This window comes from Salminus brasiliensis, chromosome 10 (assembly GCF_030463535.1).
Source record: "Salminus brasiliensis chromosome 10, fSalBra1.hap2, whole genome shotgun sequence".
NCBI classification, from domain to species: domain Eukaryota; kingdom Metazoa; phylum Chordata; class Actinopteri; order Characiformes; family Bryconidae; genus Salminus; species Salminus brasiliensis.
Window position 1 is genome coordinate 33,577,240 of NC_132887.1, and position 19,681 is coordinate 33,596,920.

Genomic DNA, 19,681 nt, shown 5'->3' on the forward strand with positions numbered 1-19,681 from the left:
TTTTTATTTTTCTGTTAAGCTTATATTGTGGGGTTGGAAATATTATAAAGCTATATAAAATAATTACACGACAAATTATTTTTATCGCAGAATATATTCCCATTGTATTCTGTAGTTTAGATCATATCTACATATTGTTAAATATTTCCATATTGTGTCTTGCATGAGACCCTTGTTTTGGACAGTCGTCGATCAATTATGGCCTTTACATTTGAATGCAGCAGAACTGAGCACATCGAATAAAGTCGCACATCTGCGGGCTTCAATACAGTCGATTAGTAAGAGGGCGAAGTGAGTGCGCATGCGCAGTGCGGCGCTGTTGTCAGCCGGAGCCTCCTGAAGACCCGAGCAGCAGCTTTTCGCACAGCCCGGGCTCTTCAGTTCCTGTTTCTACCGGAGCCTCTCAACACAGCTCCGTGCCCAAGCATCTCCGTTAGTCGAGAGCTCCACACAACAGGAATCCCGTTTCTTCGGTGCCAGGTCCAGGTGAGCCAGTCGACATTGCGATGTGCTTTACAAAAACAAAGGAATCGGCGAACCAGCCCCTCTCTTCTCCCCGGCCTGTTGCTAGCTGCTTCCTCTGCTACCGAGACTAACACTGCTGAAATAACGGACGTGGTTTAGCTGAGTATGGACCAGTAGAAAGGCGGGTTTTGTCAAATATACAGCCAGTGATTGCATATTTTTGTCAGTAGTCTTCAATACTAAGACCGAGCTTTACCGAGTGGTTTGTTTTTACATGAATGTAGGCGGCTTACAGTTATTTTCCTGCCACATTTCGTACTACTTCTGTCAACGTATAAACAGTAACGTTAGTGTAATTAAATGAGGAAAGCCATCACAAGCAGGTGACTCACATGAGATACGTTAGCTTGCTAAACACTGCAGTGTAACCCTCACAAGTTTTATTGTTTTATTGTTTGATAATAATGTCTATATGCAGACAGTGTCCAGCTGAAGTCGGTAACCACCTAGCACTAAACGTGGGTTGAAGAAAGTATAGCCTGCTGTGGCTTTGCTATACTGGCCTATTGCGCATTATTACTTTCTGTCACAGGCTGGTTACAAATGTGATCTAAACGTAGTAACTGTTGTTTTTTTTTCCACACCACGACTCGTGCAAACGATGTCATCGTTTTGAAGTCAGACATTCATTCAGCTTTCGAAGACGAGCTGTTTTGTGAGGAAATTCGGGCTAGATTTAAAGGTTACCAGCTAGGGAAGCTCGCATTTTGCAGCTTTCCCCCCACATACATACTGAAAACAGGGCCACAGTGGGCCCCGGTGTTTTTCTCTCTTGCTCTGGTTTAGGCTCTGACCAAGTCGACAGCATTAATTATCATGTCGTAACACCGTGGGCCTTTGTGCATTGCGGGACTACTTCTTAGGTTTTAGTGCCCGTTTTGTCCACTCGGCGTTGTAATCGATTCAATGACAACGTTGTCCGACGTACGCCTTTGTGAAATCGATGTGCTTTTACCGAGGTGCAGCCTTAACGTTAATAAACGTTCGTGTTTTTCCAAGCAACGTGCTAATGATTGCCTTTGCAGCGGCATTCTGTCTTACCGCGCGTGAGATGGCCCATTATAATAACAGGGATCCAATACACTCTTATCTTCAGCACTGTTTTCACTCGTGCTTGCTGTGCACCGCTTGAGATGAAAATATTGGGTAAGTAAACCCTCCGTGCCAGTTGACACGGCTGCTGCATCAGGTCATGCATTAGGTTTTTTTTTTTTTTACTGATGATGAGGCGTGTGCCATTGAATCGCTTCAATTGAAGCTTTGGTGAACATTGGATGCGAGATCGTAAAGTCTGTTGATAAGCTCTGGTCGTTTTTTGGTGTGTTCTTATGGTGCATTGTTCTTGACAAGAATCCTTATGTGAGCACATATGAGAATATGTTATGCCCTTGCTTGTTTTGTGGCTTATTTGGGACTTCCACCAGACTATGAACTTTGTATTCCAGTGCAAAAAAGTGGAATTATGCCACACAATGGAAAAGGTTTTAGCTTTTGACTTGCTCGGGTCTGGCAGTAAAAAAAGTTTTGAGTTCCAGGCCTCTTGCAGGATCCGACATTACCTTCTGTCAGTTCACTAAGTTCACTCATTTGGAGAAACATATAGGGACAGATGCAGCCTGTGTATTTGCTTGTGTTTTTGTTTGTAAGTCTTACAAACTTACTCAGAAATGCAGATTTCATTCAGTCTCTTTAAAATCCTGCAGCTTGTAGGAGTGTACTATGGAAATCTAGCACTGCTTCATGCATACTTTTGTGGGACATATATTCTGCTCAAACTGATTTCACACACTCTGATTCAAGTCTAATTGATGGTTTATGAGAAGTCTTCATACGTATTTAAGCATTAACATTTCAGTTTCACTTTTGCATCAGCGTTTCTGTTCCAGTGATGTTCTGTTCCAGAAGCTTCGTCTTGATGACTTCATTCAGGGCAGTTTTGTTTTGGAACTGAGCAGTGCGGGTCTGATTTTTACTGCTGCATGCAACACTGGTTATTAAAGGAGTAGGTGGTTATGCATTTTTTATTTATGTTGTTAGTAAAACTTATTATTTATGTGTTAAGTCTAATATTATAAATAGATACATAGAATGTGTTCTTGCAACGAAACTGCAGCTCTTCAATAGCGATACAGGAGCGATAAGAACGTGTTCCTGCAACTTATCCCAAACGAAACTGCAGCTCTTCAATAGCGATACAGGAGCGATAAGAACGTGTTCCTGCAACTTATCCCAAACGAAACTGCAGCTCTTCAATAGCGATACAGTAGCGATAAGAATGATTATATGAATATTTTTAATCTACATGCATGAATATGTACAGTAGTTGGTGTCACACTGGATAGCATGATGTAGTTAACATTAAATAAGACATTATTACTGAGTGTGGGAGTATCACAACAGTAAAAATGTGGTAACAGTAGTGTGGTACGTGTCAAGGTACTATTGACATTGAGCTGTACAGTGTAATTCAGCACCTTACTGATTTAAGTAGAATACTTGAAGCATGCTCATTAAAGGCCATTGCAGTTGCACATGTCTTTTTAGGTAACAGACTAGCAGAGGAAGACCTGAAAGGCAGTTTATCTGCACACTTCTTTTTGAACCTCACTGTAAGAGGAAAATGGAGCTGATGAGATGCTGCACACTTTGAATAGTGACATGAATATATAACGTAACATCATTTTTTAAATTCCCTTTGCATTCACCCTGTCATGTCGCATTTGGGAATATTTGAATAATGAAGTGAAAAATCTGATAACGTCCATGATTAGGTAATTGTCCCCTGGGGTGAACTATGATGAGTAGTGATTAACCCAGAGAAGATGGTTCTGGTTTCATGCTCCTCTTATTGAGAATGAATGGCGAGATGGTGGAGTGCATACAATAGTGACATCACTTTCTCTTAACGTGCAGTGAAGGTCAGGAGATGAGCTCCAGCAAACCACAAAACCATAGAGATGATTGACAGAAATCTCATTCACCCACTCTTGCTTCCTCTCTCTCTCTCTCTCTCTCTTTCTCTCTCTCTCTCTTTCTCTTTCTCTGTCTGTCTATTTCTCCCTCACTCCAGCTTGCTCTATTCTGCCAATATCAGAAGCCTGCTCTTGGCTGAGTTTCCATGGCGATCTAAGCAGTGGGCGGGGATAGAGGTTCTGATTAGTTTTAATGATAGTGTAGTTTGCTTCTCTTGGTAGAAGAAAGAAAAGCTCTTCAACAGGTGATTTTGTACTCAATAAAGGAAGGCGGGGGATCGGAAATAGGGAGAAGGCTTGAATATGTGTCAAGTCTGTGTGTGTGTATATCTGTGTGTCCAGCACAGTTTGGTGATTTCCCTGTTCCAACAGACCTGCTAACCTGGCAATTAACAGGAGAGTTGAATCAGGTGTGACTGAACAGGAAAAGTAAAAAACTGGGCAGAAATCCAGCCCTCCTTAAAAAAAATTGGCATCAGATCTTTAGATCTTCAGAAATAATTATTTTAGCTTCTCGTAAAATTTGTCTCGGAGGTGACGCTGTTTATTGGTTGCTGTCTTTGGGCTTATTACAGTATCCATGATGTAGTAAAATCCATGCCATGGGATAACAACATACCATTCTCTTTACTTTCATACTGTTACAACTCCCACCTCTAGTGTGTGTGATGCATGTGGTGTGGTATGTGTGTGATGGATGATGAAGTGAAAAAAGCAGCAGAGGGGGAGGCTAATCACACAGACTGGATCTCTGGCAGGAAGCCTAATGGCCGTAGCATGGAGCTTTCTCGCATGATGAATGCTGAACGCAGCAGCTCACCTCCACGACAAGGGACAGCGGCAGCGCTCCGCTTCAATATGCGTCTCCTTCCCTTCCGCACGCTGAGACGGTGGCAAGACAGCTGGGAGATCATGACTAATCCCAAAGAGGACTCCACTTATAGCAAAAGCCCGCACGTGTGTGGGGGTGTATGTTTTTGCAGATAGGTTCTAGGCTGACTGCATCAGATTTGACAGTGACCAGCGACAGGGAGCTTTTTTTCATTGCCTATAAATACCTTGTTGCAACGAGGAGTGTTCCTCTGGCAACTGCAGGGGAACCGCTTTGCCACCGCTCCTCCGCCAGCCACAGAGAGAGAGGTCAGGAATAGACCAACAGCAGTCCTTGTTCGACCCCTCTTTCACACAGAAATAACATACTTTTTCCTGAGACAAGTCCACTGCATACAGGGTTCCACCTGGTAGCATAATGTTATAGTCTAGTTATCATTATTGCTTACCAGCAAGCTGTAAAGCAGGAATAATTTCCTTCATGTAATGTTAGAGGTTGTAGTCCTCATTTTGAGTCCTACCCTGCATTGTAAAGTTTACTTATATCAGATGGGCTTGAACACGCCTCTGTATTCATTGGGGACACATCCTCAGAACATCTGAGGACATCTCAGGACAGAGATTCAGCATCCTAGCATTAAGCAGCTTCCAGTAGTGAAAACAAGGACAATGCAGCTGCCAGTGGGCCCAGGCTTCCATACCTCAGCCTAATAAGAATGCCAGTGTTGTTTTCTATGTTGTAACTAAATAACAACCATTAGGATGTAGTTAAGATGTTATTAGTCTGGGAATTTAAGGAGTTTTATTTTTATTGAGGATTTTAAAGGAATCGTTATGTAGTCAATAAGCCAAGAGCTACGAGGCTAATGTAACTAACAAGTAATTAAAGCTCATATCCCCACCAAATTCACCAGAGCAATTGCCTCAAACTATGTCAGATTGGTAAGTAATCTATATAGACTTTCTTGTGTGTTTTTTCTATACCTGAAAACAACAGAATTAGCCATTTTGAAGTTTTGACTTGAACAGAACCAACAAAAACAAACATGTTTATTGATCAACGTTTGGTTAAGGGTAAAATTATTTACATTTGTATCAACATTTTCGCATAGGGCCTTTAGAGGGTCCCTTCTGCCATGGGGCCATGCTGCTCTATTTAGGTATGGGCAAGTTTAGCCCTGCTGTTTGGCCCGTACACTTCCAGTAATGTTTTGCTTGATACCTCTCAGGTTAGGTTCCCTTGTTGAGAAAGAACAGAAAACTTTTTTCACCAGCTTCCTTTTCCTGTTGACAGCTGCAAATGGCGGTGACCCTGGCTCACTCGTGTAACTCAACCTGTCTAGCTGTCAGGAGGATTACACCATAGGAGCCTGCCTTGTTCTTTGGGACTTCTCAAAACCTATTACTCTAGCGCACATCGTTTCTATGCCAACACACACCTTCATGACCCTTCTATAGCTAAAACCCGCACAGCCCTAGTCACCCTCTCTGCCTCACGTGCACCTACACACATACATATACACATACATAATGGCAGCAGAGGGGAGGGCGGCAGTAAAGAAAGAGAAGAGGCTAAATTCCCATGGGTGTTATATCTGAGGTGAGGGGGAGGCGGAGGTGGGATGCGTTTCTTATGTGTTTCACCCCCTCCCTATGCTGTGCTTCACTCTGCAGTGCTCAGCACTGATCCCGGCACTAATCTGCTGCCTCAGCTCAAGCAGAGCATGCCCAGTGGCATGCAAAATGCCTTGTGGCTCGTTAAGGACCTCTCTGGAACAATTAAGCATCTCACAGCGATGGATGGAGCACTTCGGAAGGACCCATAAACTGGGTGATCAAGGCAGAACTCCTATGGAATGGTTCGATGTCAGAAACAACTTGGGGCAAAGGACAGAAATGCCCCATATTTAACATTATTGTCACTTAAAGTAAAGTAGCAGACAGAACAACTTGTTATGAATGTAATAAATCACTACGAATTAACTTCCAAATATAATGAATCAATGTGAATAAATTTTCACACTAACAAAATAGACAATATTTCATGCATCGCTTCGTCTGCTGTGCCAGTGCGGGAATGCACTCATCCATAAATGAAATGGTGCATCGTGTTATGCTAGAAGCTCCTGCTAAGTCTCAGTCCGGATTATTGAACTCCAATAGATTGAACTCAACCAATGGACACTGAATCTTTATACTGCTTAATTTTCTGCTATTAAGTTGAAATGACTTGAAATATTTCACAAAGGGTCCCTGTTTGTGTATAGAATGGCCCTGAGTGTCATTCAGTAAGGCCCCTAAGTATTATTTCCTACCGCAGACGGCCATGTAAACTTATCAGAGAGTAAGATATTGGCCAAGGTGAGCCAAGGGTCAGATCAGCCTGCTAATGGTCTAGCCGAAGTCTTCTCAGCCTGAGGCGGATTCAGGTGAAAGGCCTTCCATGTATGTATCTCATAGCTGACTGCTGGCCAGCGTGTGGTCATCCTCCACCGGCATGAGCAGGTCAGGGGATTTAGCTGTTAAGAGGATTCGCTGGGATATGAGCAGATTGATGTGATTGGATTGCATCTTGCGCTGATTCATACTTTCAGCATTGAAATACTGGGGCCTCTGCATTGTTAACCCTGAAATATCAAAGCAGAAATCAGCTATTTCGGCTGTTTAATCTGCTCTTCTGTTTCAGTAATGTGAGTATTCAGTGGTTATGTTGCATATATTTTGGTATTTAGAGAATATGATACAACAAAGCTTAGAAAAAAGCTACTGCATTGCAACAATAATGGTAGCCATGTGCTCCTTTTAAACAGTGATGGACAGACAGAAAGCTCCCAACTATCCTAATTACTCTGGTGGCTGATATTAAGAAGCTTCTGAAAGTATTGCAATGGTATGTTAAAGGGCGTTCATGTTAAAAGCGTCCCAGACAGCACTGAACTCAATCACGTGTTCCAAACAGTAGAGTGTGTGTTTTGTTCTTTCTTGTCTACATGTCCCTCTTATAGCTAACTGTAACCAAAAAGGGCCATTGCTGGCAAGCTGTGGTTCACTGGTTATGTCAGGCCTGTCTGTTCATCTGTCTATCCCTCAGCTCAGTGACAGGCAGAAGTCAACACAGCAGCACAGGAGGACAGGGTTGAAAATCCCATTGGGAAACAGGCATGCTGTGCCACTTTTCCCGTCGGTGCTTTCAGCAGTCTTTAAACAGGAAAGGAACTTTTAGAAACTGTCCGTCTTCCCCTTTGCAAACAAAACGATTGACAGCATAATTCACAAGTAAATTAGATAAGGCTCTTAAACCTTCAACTTTTATTGCCTTGTAGTAAAAGTGCAAAAGTAATTTACTACTTTACTTTTCATATGTCTTTTTTTATAAGGTCTTTGTCACTTTCCTTCACTTACATGATTTTTAGGGATGCATCGTTCCCGACTTTTTCTGTTCCGATACGATAAACTTTGCATATCAGCCCATACCCGATACCAATCCAATACCATTGAGTTAATAATCCATGTACCTCACCATGTGGGAGAAACTTCAGACATCTGGATTGACTTAAACATTATTTTACTAACTAATTTTACTATCAATACTATCAATGTCAATAAAATAAATAATTGAGCAGGAAGCAATGTTGTCAAGTCTCAGAACTTTTATTCTGAAATTCGAAGTCTGTCAGACCTCGGTTTCCTTAAATGGAAGACGAGCCATGCCAGTGACATCATTACCCCTTCCCTTCGCTCTCGGCTGTCCTCCATTACAGGCACAAACCTCCAACTGACCAGTTCAGAACTTTTCTCTCTACATTGCTGAAATAGGATTGATACAGCAAAGCTGTGGCTTTTTAAAAATGATGATGGAGGATTTCAATCTGGAGTATACTACTATTTAGTGAAAAAACATGTTTATATGTAGATTTTGGACAATTCTAGGACTTTCTCCATGAGCTGCTCTTGAGTAAACAGAGCAGGCTGCTGAAGGCGATGTGTGTGATTTAAGCTGTTTTCCCAAGCTGGATAACTTACTGAGAGTTGATGACAGGTCAAAGACATTGGTTAGATACGTCTTGCTGTTTGCTACGATATGTGCATGATGTTCTGAGTTCTGAAACCGAGAATGCCAGCGGGTGTGGAAATCGGTTTCAGTAAATGGATCGGCCCCATGGATGGACTATTGAGACATGGTGCATTATCATGCTAGAAGTAGCCATTTGAAGATAGGTAAATTGTTGTGGCCATGAAGGGGTACATGTGGATGGCCAAATTACTTAAATAGGCTGTGGCAATGATTGACTGATGGTAGTATTTATCACAGGATAGTGATGGGCAATGAAGTATTCTGCTTGCAGCAATTTATTTAATAGTTGCAGCAGTCCTGACAAATTGGTGGATGAAATATTTGAATTTCTCGATAAAGAATTACAGTGAGTTTCTCAATGTCAGTGATCATTGTTGGTTTAATAAAATGTTATATGTGTATATAACTGAGTAACAGAGTAACTGAGTAACAGGTAGGATAGAGGTAAGAGAGGTGAGATGCTTGGCTCAAGTCCCAGGATGGGTTCTGTGTTCCTGCCTTGTTTTCTTTACCAGTCCTTTAAGGATCATTTCATTACTTTATTAGATGAAGTGAAGTTGGTTAAGTTGGTTAAAACAAACCTGTAAAATCCTTCTTAGCTTCTGAACAATGACTTGACTGCTTCCACCATAACCATGAAAAACATGTATCTTTATGTCTAATGTAAACAAGCCTGGTACTGCGCCAAGTGCACTTCAAGGCGCAGCATGTGTGAATCCTGTGTTTTGTCGGAAATAAAAACCCTCTTTCAACCCACAGTGTTTATCCAGTGAAAAATCCTGTGCATGGGCTCTTTTCTCTACTCTGTTTCTCTATGATAGTCTCTGAAAAGCAGCGAGTTCAGCTATCAGAAATGCTTTACGCATCAGATGTTTACCTGACCTCTATACTGGGACTAAGATAGGTTTGTTCTTGTTTGTTGATAGCTGCCCCTTAGAGTGCAGGAAGAGACACATAGCTCTACTGTCTGCATGCTACAAGTAACAAAAAGACCAAACAATCACAGTTGTGCTGAACCTGTAAGGCTAGAGGCACCAGACAGCTATGAGCCCTGGAAAGTCTGACGATTACATGGTAGGTAAGTAAACTGGATAAAACGTTGATGAAGGAGCTTTGTAATAATATGGCTCTAATTCTTTAGTCAGACGATATTCAGAAGTGTTAGTCCCAGTTGTGACTTGCCTTTCTGAATTTACACCAGATGCGGCATATAAGCACTCTATAGATAAAGTGCAAGTGACGTCCTTCAGTTCCACTCTGCTTCCAATTCAGTTGGGGCTTTATGTGGGAATAGCATCTTCTTTTCTTTTTCTAATTAAACACTTCTACAGGAGGTTTAAAAGGTGACAACACAAACAGCAGATCTGTCTGTTGCAGGGAAATCATAATCTCAAGTTTGTACTGGTACACTTGTTCTGATGTCATGGTTTCATAGCTGTTCGAGCTATATCATCAGAACGGTTACACCATTTCTAACTTCTTTAAATGCGCCCCCTTTCCACATGCAGAGGAGAGTAATACTGGTGAAATTCAGCAGACTTTTAGACTTTGGGAAGATGTTCATAAGACATACTTTGTACACTTACATTTTGCCCTGAGGAGCCAAATAAACTTAATAAGAAAAGAAAATATATAAAAAAATAAAAATATCAGTGAAGCTACTAATAAACAAGGAAACTATTATTATTACTACTAAAAGACAAAAGACATTTATTTAGAACCAATGTTCAAGAATAATGTAATCTAATGTTTACTTAAATATGAGTGATGATGTTCATATTTAATGCTTTTTCCTTCATTTCTACCAGCTTTTAAAATTCATTAATGTGTAACTGTATGACAGTATGTGATATGTTTGACTGACTAGAGCATCTTGTCAGATAAAATGTCATTATAAAAATGAATGAAAATAATTATCATGACAGTACAGACTTACGCTGCATGTACTAAAGTATTGGGACACCTGCACCTGTTTTGTCCGAAATCAAGGGTATTAGAGTTTATTAGAGTTAAGGGTATAAGAGTTTATCCTGCTTGTGTTAGAGTGGCTGTTTTTACTGTCGGTGGAACCCTCTGCTAGATGTTGGAGCATTGCTGTAAGGTTTTGATTTTATTCAGCAACAAGAGCATTAATAAGGTCAGGATGTTGGATGATCACCACCCCCAACCCCCCAACTCATCCCCAACTCCCCAACTCATCCCAAAAGTATTAGATGGGGAACCATCATTCCAAAAAACACAAAAGCCCACAAAGTGGCAATGTGAGATTTTAATGGATCTCTGTGGAGTTTGTGGTGCCCTTATATTGAAAAAAAGACTTAAATAAAAAATGGCGGAATAAAAAAAGGGCTCATGTTTTCACAGACAAACAATTCATGTTTAGCAGGGTAGATGTGGATTGAAATACGTTGGTTTCTTATTCTTCATCTTCTAGATTGTTTAAGTAGATATTCTGGCTTGATGTGTTCTGTAAGATTATTGGTTGGTTGCAAAGCAGTGAAACTCCAATTATTGTCTGACTCATGTAGACCTTGATTTTTCGCATTATCTGATTGCTCAAGTGCATGTAAACATGTTGATCGGATTACTGACAAAATCTGATTGTTTAAGAAAACAATGTTTAAAAATAAGCGTTTGAGAATTGGCCTGCACTAATTTTTAAACTTATTTATGTTTGTTAGATGATGTGAGTGTCCAATTCATCCAAATATTTGAAAAGCATCTATGGTTGGTCAGAAAATTCAGACCACCAAAGGAAAAAAAACAGCAATTGGTTCACTTTTTATGACCACTGTTGCTGTTGTAAGGGCCGATGTGACGATGACGATTAAGGAACAATACGTTGTGCAGCCCTATTTAATACTCATTACTAATTCATAGTCAGGTGTGTTAGCGGCTGCATATCAGTGGACTGTGCTCTCAGCAGTGCGACGGTTGTAGACTGAGCTGAATGCTGATCCAGGCGACGTTAGCCTCTCGTGGCAGACAGAAAAGATGAGAAGCTAAGATATGTCTGTGGAACTGGCTGTGATGTCCCCCTTCCTGTATTCCCTTTGCCACCTCCTTCCTTCCCCTCAACTGCTCTTCGAAAGTGTAGACTCCCTGAAGTTCAAAAATTCCAAATACTTCCGCTCCACTTGCCATACGGTAGATGAATTGCTAGGATTGAGAATTTGATTTTTTCACTCCTTCTGTCATGTTCTCTCTCTTTTCCATCACAGTCTTTCCGTGTCTGCCTTCCTGACTTCAGCTCTTTTCATCTCTGTGGAAATCGACTGTTTGGGGACCACAGTTCATGGCTGAGCCTGGTTATCGACTACAGTTTAGAGGCTATGGAGTTGTCAGATAGAGACACATGAAGCGTAGGGGTTCCGGCTCTGGAAGCATAATCTGATCAGTGGATTGGTGGATTTAATTTTACTCTAATCCTAATAGCAATGAGTCAAGCCCCTTGGTTGTGGAAAGGCACAGGTTGTTGTAATTGGGATCAAATCCCGGATTGTCTCTAATGGGTACTGCAAGGAACAAGCGGTGCAGGGATCTTTTTGGCTGGAACATGTTGTTGGTTAATCTGTTTTTATCTACTTAAGACACATTGCTTTGTGTTATTGTTCACCACATGCACTTTTTGACTTAGTGCTGACCTCCCTGTGCATGTTGGCACTTCCAAGGGATTTCTTAGCTAGTAAGGCAAAACAGTCTCCCTCCAAAACAGATGTAGTTGTAATCCATGCTATCGGTGGAGACCAGAGCTTTAGACCTCACCACATTGCTGTTAGCAGCGGCTTGTATTTATGGCATAAACTCAGAACATGTAATTACATGTCCAAAGTGACTCTCCTTCCCTTTGTAGTTGGTTGTCTTAACCCTTTGTACATTAAAAATTGAGCAGGTTGTGATACTGTGTGGTTGTAAAGTACTGTACAGTCAGAAATGTAAAAAAGCCATTAATTAAAAAAAAATGCATTGCTAAAATACAGGTTTCTAAATTGGTATTGGCTGGTTGGTCCAGAACATTTACATTATACTGTATGTAGGTTCCATGTAAGGACCAGATATGGTTCTTTTTTGGTATTTCTCTAAAGAATGCTTTTTGGCACCTTTATTTTTAAGAGCGTACAGAAAGCTAAAAGAGCATGAAAGCACATTACAGCACATTGTTTGGATTTGGTCTTGTTGGTGAAGTCCAGATTATCTGCAAGCAAGCCCTCCATCCCTCTGCTGATGCGCATGGTAATCGGCATGTCTAACGATGGCCACTGTGACCACTTCTCTCTTGAGCATGGTGCAAATGAATGTTTCAGTGGTACAGTGATTTTTATGGCTGATTAGAATGATCAGAAGGTCTTTTGTGGGAATATACAGGGACCAAACTTGGGATGAGGAAAATAGAATTTTTCAGGGCTTGGTGGTGCCCTAGAGGAGACAAGTGTCACTTAGTAAGCACTGACAGACAAACAGGCTTAGCACCACTCTGATAAACAGTATTAAAGCCTTTTTAAAATCTCTTCTTGTAGTACACTTTTTACATCTGTTTTTTGACATGGTTGACACTCTAGTAATTTACCAAAACTGTCATGGCTACTGTCTATAGTACATAATGTGTTGTTAGACATAGATTATGCTACTACCATGCTAGCTGATTTAGCAGACATCATATGCAAGGCTGCAGTAGGAGTAAGCTTTTTGACACAGTTATTATTCATCTGAATGAATCATCTTATGTCCTACCTCTTTGCCACACACTTACAGTTTGTCTTGAACAAAGAGTAATCTAGCAGTGCTTTCCATCTGTTGCTATCCTGTTTGCCTCGTCATACCACAACTAGGCGGACCAGCTTTAAAAGCACAGACGAACAGCGACAGAAGTCAGATCAGATACAATTCATAAATGATGATAAACACCTGGGTGCCTTTCCATTATCTCTCTGCCTCTATTTCTTGATGTCAAATACCCTTTATTTACTTTGAAAAGCTCCTGTCTTCTCTCACACTCACACTCCCACCTGGAGCAATGGCACTGGTTGTCAATGTTACTTTTGGTCTGAAAACCTTTAGGTCTACCTCATTCATCACTCTTTGCTTTCTCTTTCCTTTTTTTCAACGTGGCCAAACTCTTCCTTTAAAGGTTGGGCATTAGGAAAAACAGATATTACCTAAGCTACACCAAGGGAGAATCAGTCAACAGAGCAGTAGTATGTACAACTATGAAGCTGCCACAATGTTGTGGCTCTCATGATACTGTAAATACTGCAATGAACAGAGCAGGACTGCACATAAAAGCCTACTGTGTTTAGTCTGTGATTAATTGTCTTAGAGAGCTTTGTCCTGGGAAGAGCTCCTATAGAAGGCGTAGCCTACAAACAATCTCAGCTAGCAATCTCTCGCTCTCTCTTAAACCCTGTTAGATAAAAAGCCATACCATAAAAAAGAATGTTGAAGAAAATAGTGGGTCTTCCTTGAAGTTGATGTAAAGTCACAACAGCGTTTAAGGCCCTGCAGATCTGCCTAATTTAAAAAGGTAAAGGTAAAGGTGCACGCATTTGTCACTGTACAGTGTACACTGTACAGCGAAATGTGTCCTCCGCATTTAACCCATCTGGTAGTGAACACACACTCACACACACGCGTGTTAGGGGCAGTGAGTACACACACACACCCAGAGCGGTGGGCAGCCAACTCCAGCTCCCAGGGAGCAGAGAGGGTAAAGGACCTTGCTCAAGGGCCCAACAGTGGCAGCTTGCCGAGCATTTTGGCCAAGTGTTTGGTTCTATAGGTCAGTTATAGTGTGTCCACACTATGTTAGGGATTATTGCAATATTAGCCCCTGTTACAGTCATGGCCGAAAGTATTTCTTCTGGAAAATTATTGCAATTACATGTGTTATACACATGTTTATTTCCTTTGTGTGTGTTGTAACAATACAAAAAACTGAGAAGTCAAAATTGATATAATTTCACACACAACTCCAAAATTGGGCCGGGCAAAATCATTGGCACCTCAGCCTAATATTTGGTTGCTCACCTTTTGGAAAAATAACTGAAATCATTAGCTTCCTATAACCATTGACAAGCTTCTTATATCTCTCAACTGGAATCTTTTGCAAACTGCTCCAGGTCTCTCCTATTTGAGGGGTCCTGATTATGTTGTGCACCATGGACAAAGTAACATCAAGATCTCTGGGGATGGACTTATTGGACTTTGATATTTTTCCTCAGATAGTTCTCTTCTCCTCTTTTTGCTCTCCATGTGTCTTTTTATCTGGTTTCAGGTGTGATATATTATATTGCCCACACTTGTTACTTGCCACAGGTGAATTTAAATGAGCATCACATGCTTGAAACAAAGTTATCGACCCACAATTTTGAAAAGGTTCCAATAATTTTGTGTATTGTGTGAAATGATGTCAAATTTACCTTCCTTGGCTGTTTTGTGTTGTTTCAACACACAAAGGAAATAAACATGTTTATAACAAAACATGTGTAATGGCAATACTTTTCTAGGCATAGCATAGCTAGCATCAGCTAGAGTACAGCACCTTAAACAGTCAGCTAAATACTTGAGTAGAGACCAGAGTACACTGAGTGGATAAACATAAACAATCTCAAACATTCTGATGTTTTCTGTGCAGAAAAAGAACTAACAAATAAATGAAGTCAATGGAGAGAGATCATTCTGGGTTATTTGTTTGATTAAACACAGGTATGGCACACAGATGAAGCTTGTGTTTGTTCTTGTTTGTCGTCTGTCCAAAGTTGTGCGGTCTGTTTACTCTGGCCTTAATATCTACAAGGATCAAACAATACATTCAACAGACTGGAGTGCATATTTTAATACTGATACTGTCTGAAGAATAATGAAAATAAACAAGCAAGCCCACAGTGAGGGAAAACCATCCCTCCTCTGAAAACTTGTTTCCTCTGTTCCCCAAAATCTAGAACAGGGAGGAAAAGCACAATCCTCATAAGCGCATATTACCTGGGGAATAGCAGACTAGCATGTGGCTTGCACTTCTTTGTGACTTTTTTATGATGAAATATTGTAATTATAAGATGTTGCAAAACTGAAAAACAAATCATGCCTCCTTATTTTCTCTTATCTATTGATTACATACAGAGGAATTATATTGTTATATTGCATACTGTTCTAACGGTTTCTCAATTGCACAGTAAGATATAGGAAAATATATTTGCCTACTGTATAAGTTTATGCATTTGGAATTCCATTAAGAAATGGTTGTATGTTAGGATGTGTTGTGGTTGAGTTTTATTTTGCTGAAATCTGCATTCAAGAATCCTAAAAGTAGTTTGTTGGAATACTGCAGTAAGCAATTAAGTCAAACGTGGGACAGTTCTATTTAGTATTAGCTAATTAGACTAACTTTGGCCCTCACTGCAAAAGTGACTTTGGCATCACAAGTTTTGGAGCAGAAAAAGCAGTGATTCTGAGAAATTTTAACTGATCTCAGCGAAAAAAGGTGCTGATGCCTATCACTCTGGCAATGGAGCATACATAAGTTATTTCCAAGGCTCAGGGGTACACTACTAGGCCTCACTCAGAATCACAGTGTGAAAAAGGCTGAACGCTGAAAAGGTACTGTGCCTTCCTAGTGGTTGCAGTCGAGTCAAAACAGCATCCAGGAACTTGCAGACCTGCTTCATATTTTTATATGTGTTTGGGTCTATAGCTTAGTTTTATAGCTTAGGTCATGCTGAATTGCAGGAAATATTGGTTGTTAGTTATTATTGCAATATTAGCCACTGCTATACTGAAACATAAAGCTACAATATGTAAGATTGGAATTATCTATTTTTATTTTTTTATTTGACACATTAGTTTTTACTGCAATTCACATGTGATTGTACTTGTGTTGTATAGTGTGTGAAATTTACTAGATGTTAGTGACAGTATTTTTAACTGCTGCCTCAGTGAGATAGGACCTGATGTTCTTCAGAGATGTTAGCTAGCACAGTTTATTGAACACTGGGCTGAAAGTTGTTATCCCGTTAGTTGTCTTTTAGCAACATAGCAAATGAATGCTTTGATGCCAATTTTGTTCTTCCAAAAATCACTTCATATAAATTGTAGAGATGGGCTTTTGAATCAAATTTTGTATGGCTGTATTAAAAAATAATAATAATACAACAGTATTATACAATAAAAACAATACAATAAAAACACATGAAAGAAGAAACAAATGAAAACCATCTAAAAAGTAATCTGTAGTAATTAGCAACTATAGTAATCTTAAGGTTACAGGCTACCGCAGTACAGATGCCACCATCAATATGAATTTTAATTGGATCGTACTGGACCACACATTAATAGTATGTAACATTTGTTCAGAGAACCGCTTTTCATCTTAGCTAACATTGCTAGCCTAGTCTCTTCAACAGCAAGTTAGTTGGTACCACAATAAAATTCACTAAATTCTGGTGAAAGTTGAAAGATGCAAGCTCTACACTGCCCACTAATGGAATATAGACTTTAGACATCTCATGGTTCTTCAATATAAGAATGTAAGGTCTAGGCATAATGTTCTGACTAAACTAAAAAGTCTTGTTTTACGTAGGTTGATTTTTTTAGACACTGATTCATCTTGGAATCATTAGCTGGCTTGTAGGTGGGACTAGCCATGAAACCATCTGTGATGCTTTGCCTATCCAGACTTGCACTCATGCATAGATGTACCACTCCTGTTTCCTGCTTCAGGATCCAGTCTGGCAAAACCACTGTGGTGAACGTCCTTTGAGTCAATGCAACAGTCTCCAATTAGCCTGCATGGGTCCTGCCTGGAACCCAGGGAGAACCAGCTGTCAGACTTTTCCTTCATAATCACATTTGCACCAAGAACATACACTCTTATTTTGAGTCTCTTTGGTTTGGTTTGGCTTGGTTGTCTTTGGCTAAGCAGATTATAGTTCTCTAGTCAGTATTTTTGTTCTGAAGGTTTGCGGTTTGTCCAGTGTGGAGTTGTATGAGGTCTGGAATTTGCTGTCATTTGCTGCTGGACAGTTCTATTGTCAAACAACAGAAAAAAAATAGAAAATGATTTAGTGGTTCTAAAATATCTCAGTATCTGAGTATGCTGTTTGGTATAGGCTCACTTTTTTCATTATTCATTATTTACTATTGTATGTTAATCAGCCATTTCTTTTTGCTTTATTCTTGCTCTTGTTTTGTTGTTATTTTGCAATCTGATGTCAACCACAGGCAAATGGGTTCTACTTTTAGAGACTTGGTTCCTCTCAAGTTTTCTTCTTCTTGCTCTAAGAGTTGTTCCTTGCCCCTTTTACCCTTGACTTATGCGCGGCCTGGACTCGGATTTCTATAAAGCTGCTTTGTGACTAAGCCCATTGTAAACTATACCAATACATTTTAATTAAATGATAGCGAAAGTCCTAACATGTTCTAGCAAAGCAAGTTAATTACATTTAATTAGACACTAGGAGAAACGTTTGCCTTTGCCAATCCACCATTGGACGTTTTAGAGAGTTTAGCAGTGATGAACTTAGCTAAACATATAACCGCTGACCCTCATGACATTGGCTGTAGTCAAATTACATCAGTCCTGCTTTGTGTCTCAGTCTCAGGCTTATTGATCACAATCTGAGGAGCTTATTAAATGGCTCTGGATTGTAAAATCATCTAGCAGCACTGTGAAGCTCAGATCTCACTGAGGCACAGCCACAGGTTGAAGTTTAGAGGGATGGCAGCACTACACAGTCAGCAGCAGCAAGAATCAGTCACCGTAAGGCAGCATTCTTAAGCTACACTAACTGCTAATTACCTGGGCGTGTTTGTGGAGGCTTAAATATCTGACTAACCAGAGAGATCCTCTTAACCTAATAGCACCCTCGCTAATGTGATTAACATGAGGGATAGGAATGAATCCTACGCTATACGCATGCAAGGATTATTATCTGCACTCCGCTGAGTGCTTATGCTACCGTGTCTTCTGCTGCCTTACTTGTGAAAAAGAACTGCAGCAATATGGAAAGAACAATTCTGAAGTGTTGTACAGTGCTGCCCGAATTACCCAATTAAAAGTGATTACTGGATTAAAAAATATATATAAATGTGTTTAGACAGCAGTGGTTGCCAGGTATATATTTTCAATAGGGATGCCCTGGTCAAGATTTTTGAATCCTTGATCTGATCCGAGTCTCTTAATGCTGACTACTGGCTGATAACGATCCAATCCGATCTTTGCGTTTGTATATTTCTATAAATACAGCCCCTCAACTAGATAAGATGTGCTATTACACACTAGTAAACATCAGTAAAATAACTGTCTTAGTTAACAGTTTCCATAAACAGACTGTATCTAAACTGATTTACTTTGTTTGGAAGCAACTTACTATTTTAAATTCTGTGGTGTTTAATGTCTTACAATCTAGTATGATTGACCTACCTGACCATTCAGCGTCCAGTTCATTCACAAATTTGTGTGTGCATTAGAAAACCTTATCCCCATTTATGAATGCACCATTCAGAGCTGGTTTAGAATCTTGTTGGTAGGGATGGGAAAAGGTATTTGTTGTTGTTGTTTGGTGTTTGGTGTGTCACATGTGTGATTCTAGGCAAACTCGCTAAAGTTAAAGTTTTCCTCTTCCCAGAACTTTCTGTTTCACTTAAATAATCCAGCAGTTTTGTTCTGATGTTGAAATGTACACAATGGAACTGCAGCTCTATTTAAGAAGGAATGAAGAGTTAGATGTAGAAGCCAACTTTAGCTTTTGTTGTGGCTGCTAACTAGTAACCTCACTGCACTTCCATGTCATTGAATTGGATAGAGACATCCAAGTTTGAATTCTCCAGATGGTAATTTACAGTAAAACACAGAGCCAGACTAATAACTGTTTATGTGAATTTTTTATGTGATTTTTTATATAGTTTTAATAAGTGAATGAATTATTTTTAAGGGACTCCTTGTTTGCCTCCACTGAAGTACTTTAGCATATTCATAAGGAAGGCTATACATGCTTTTCTTTTTCTTCGGTTTTTATTGTTTGGCCTCTTTTTTTTTATAAAACCTTACTTAATTTACCATCAAAACAGTTGACAGATTGCCCTTTTGCATCCATATATGATATGTCTATGATACTTTTGTACTTTAAAAACATTGGTAATTGTCCCAGGTTGCAATTGGAAAGGTTCCTACAGTTGCTATGGGAAACCTCAGTAAATTTGTGTAGTTTTACTATATGCTTTTTTGGTGAGGCCTGTTTCTCAGCAACTCCATCTTCTGAAGTCTGAGGGGCATGTCTCAATCTTT

The 19,681-nt window shown here is 40.0% G+C and overlaps 1 protein-coding gene across 1 annotated transcript in view; it reads left to right on the forward strand.

Moving 5' to 3' along the window:
- Positions 1–310: 310 nt before the first annotated feature.
- fut8a (fucosyltransferase 8a (alpha (1,6) fucosyltransferase)) overlaps positions 311–19,681 on the forward strand; it is an 83,197-nt gene continuing 63,826 nt past the window's right edge. Inside the window, exon 1 of the mRNA XM_072689905.1 lies at positions 311–486. The gene's annotated coding sequence lies outside the window, so the exon portion shown is untranslated. The remainder of the gene's footprint in view (positions 487–19,681) is intronic.